Source organism: Arachis duranensis, chromosome 1, assembly GCF_000817695.3.
Source record: "Arachis duranensis cultivar V14167 chromosome 1, aradu.V14167.gnm2.J7QH, whole genome shotgun sequence".
In the NCBI taxonomy this organism is placed as follows: Eukaryota; Viridiplantae; Streptophyta; class Magnoliopsida; order Fabales; family Fabaceae; genus Arachis; species Arachis duranensis.
Window position 1 is genome coordinate 23373893 of NC_029772.3, and position 586 is coordinate 23374478.

The window sequence follows — 586 nt, forward strand, 5'->3', positions numbered from 1 at the left end:
CTGTGAAGCCATGTCTAATTCCTGGACCGGAGTCTTAGACTAGCATTGCACTGATTCTTGGAATTCTCATTAAGAATTTTGATAACTTTTTCCACTTAATTTTTGAAAAAGCACAAAAAAATAAAAAAAAATCATAAAAACCAAAAATATTTCTTGTTTGAGTCTAGTGTTTCATTTTAAGTTTGGTGTCAATTATATGCATCCATTCATGTGTCTTAAGGATCTTCAAGTTGTTCTTGATGATTTTCGTGCTCTGATCTTTAAATTCAATTGACTTGAGTGTTTTGTGTGTCTCGTATGCATTCTCATTTTGTTAGTGTCAGTGGTATACAAACTGCTAAGTTTGGTGTCTTGCATGCATTGTTATTTGATTCTTATTGCATTTTGATTTATCCTTATTATTAAAAATCCAAAAATATTTTTAATTTGTGTCTTTTCAAGTCAATAATACAGAGAATTGAAGATTCAGAACATACTGCAGAGGAATTATACAGAAAAAGCTGGGCGTTCAAAACGCCCAGTGAAGAAGGACAGACTGGCGTTTAAACGCCAGCCAGGGTACCTGGTTGGGCGTTTAACGCCCAAA